Consider the following 2,779-nt stretch of genomic DNA (forward strand, 5'->3'; position numbering starts at 1 on the left):
GGCGAGCGCAGTTACCATATTTCAGCCCTAATTGGGCTGAGGCTGCAGAGCCAATTTGGAAAGAAGGGTAGTTTGGAGAAGAGTTCCTCTGCGACGTTGTTAGGCACCGGGACGTCTCCGCAGCAGCCACCAGGTGTGGACTGTAATTGCCACCGAATAAAAAGAAGGAGACGCAGGTCCTGCAGTCTGGAGGCGTTCCGTCCACAGCGGCGGTGTTTCCTCCGTCGCTGCTCAATAAGTCAATACAGACAAGAGCTGATTGGACGACTTGTCTTGTTTACATCTTTAAGGTTGGTTCTCGGGGAGTTCCTGCCGCCCTCCAGAGGAGGAGAGAGGAGGAGAGAGGAGGCGGGGGGAGGAGGAGGGAGGAGGGGCATTGTTCTCTGCAGTCATCACAGTGACACATGACTTACCTGGGCCGCGGCCACCACCGTGCTATTTTACTGTGTGGTGGCAAATGCTCTCTCTCTCTCTCTCTCTTTCTCTCTCTCTCGCTCTCTCTCCCTCTCTCTCTCTAATTCTCCCATGACGCATCGCTCACATTCTGGGAAGTGCGTCTCGCTGTCTGACCTTACACGCTGCTCCTCAGACTTGCGATCTATGGCAGCCATTTTCTGGCCAGCCTCTCGTGAAGAAGCACAGAGATGTAAATGTCAGCCGGTGTCTCCTTAACACTCAATAAAGGGCCCCAGGATTGGGCCCCCTCCGCTCCGCCAGTCGATTGGCCGTCTAATGAGGAGAGGCCCGGCCATAACTCTGCAAGATTCACTACTGTTTGTGTTCCACCAGAGGGCCTGGCACCGTAATAATTCCAACTGGATAAATGTTTTCCCGATAACAAGCTGAAATAACCTGTCGGGCTGAAGTTGATGTAGACAAGAGCAATCGCACAATTAGTGATGAGAGGGGATTTATCCTGGTGGCAGGAGGCAGGAGGCAGGAGGAGCCGAGTCCTCCTCTCTGCTCTCTGAACCAGGAGATCATCCGTCACCGACTCTCACCTCTGCATCAACCCACTGGCAGTAGCGTTTAGCCTGATGTTGCTGATGGAAGTCACTCTGAGGAGGTCGTGTTCGTGTTCGTGTTAATTCCTGATCAAAGAGTCGTCTCAACTTCAATGTGGTGAAAACATAATTATTTCATTGGAACATATTTAAGAAGTCGACAAAACCTCTGGTTAGAAAAGTGTACAGTATGATGGAACCATCATTAGCCACCAGGGGGCCACCACCTTAATGCAAAACATAATTTTGTATTAAAGGGTGATGAGTCTAAAAATGAAGTTAAAACAAAAAAAACCTCCTTAATCCATTGGTTTCAAACTAAGGGCCGTGGAGCCGTGGAGGTCCAAAGTGTGGAAATTGCACCACCTGTAAAAAAACAGTGTTATTAAGGAATTAGGAATATATTGTGCAAAAACTGCGATGACATAATGTGATGAGCTTCAGATTTAGAACTGTCCTCCAGTGGAGAACGTCCCAAAAACCAGGTGAAAGAAGCAGGAAGCTGCAGAGTAACACCTGAACAGGGACTTGAACCCTGGACCCTGGACCCTGGACCCTGGACCCTGGACCCTGTCTGATGTTCTACCGGGGGAGCCATCCAGGCTTTAACCACAGGACTCTGTTACATTAAGTTGCGACCTTTGACCCAGAGGTAAAAAACTGACGATGATTAGAATTTGAGTCGTGACTTTTTCTGATTTTTTTCTGTTTGAATTCAGATGTTACGTTGGATCCTGAACAAAGACCGCGTTCGACCGCGGGACCAGTCGCACACTACGCTCTCGAAGCGGTGATTAATAACAACCAATTTGGTCATAAAGAGGTAAAACCTGTGAAGCTGTTCTAATTAACCTTTAAGTGTGACGGACCTCGGCGAAAACCCCCCTCTCTGCTACTGACCCACATATATTACACTGCCTCGTGTGGCGGTTCCCGTGTTCACGGCCTCCTGGGAGAACCCTCACACACACACACACACACACACACACACAGCCGGCGTGTCCGATGACATCACGTCCCCGAGGGAGCGTGAATGATCTTGTTTTCACCCCATCTCTTCCTCTCTTGTGTATTTTCCTCTGCGGCTCCGGCACAAATGCATCATTTAAACCATTAGCGGCGGCGGCGGCGGCGGCTAGCTCCTTCATTACCGCAGACTAGATCGTCCTCCTCCCCAGTGGCAGCCGCGAGCCAGCGGACTGTGAGAAAAGGTTTTCACAGAGGAGGAGTAGTGGAGGCGGCAGCGCCTCGGTAAAGTATGACTTCATTTATACTGCTAATGTAAAACATTGATTCTCTGTGGGCAAAATAAAGGACAACATATTTCCAGGGCCCACATCATTAAGGTTTAATAATTTAGACCCAGTTAGTCCGATAATAAATATACTGCCGCGCCTCAACTCGGGCTTTTTTTCCGTGATGAATGCAATTAGAAAAGCTTGCACTTACATGGAAGAGTAATACGAATGGAGCGTCTGAATTAATTGGAGTTGGAGAAATGGTGTGGCCTGCGGTGAGTGTTTTTCCAAGAGCTCATTCCAGAATACTAACTGTCCTCTGAACACCGACTTTTTTCTCCTCATCGATATCTACGTCGTTAACAAACGACCGCACCTGAAGTACGGACTCCGGCCTCTTTAATGGCTTCCCAAAATGCTGGTTTTCTCTGTAAAACCAAGAGGACGATGATTCAGGCCAAGTGTTTGGGTTCAACAGCCAATCAGGATAAAGAACCGGAAGCACCTCCTCATTGGTTAGCCCCGAGCGTCGTCCTG

Source organism: Cynoglossus semilaevis, chromosome 12 (assembly GCF_000523025.1).
Source record: "Cynoglossus semilaevis isolate Cse_v1.0 chromosome 12, Cse_v1.0, whole genome shotgun sequence".
NCBI classification, from domain to species: domain Eukaryota; kingdom Metazoa; phylum Chordata; class Actinopteri; order Pleuronectiformes; family Cynoglossidae; genus Cynoglossus; species Cynoglossus semilaevis.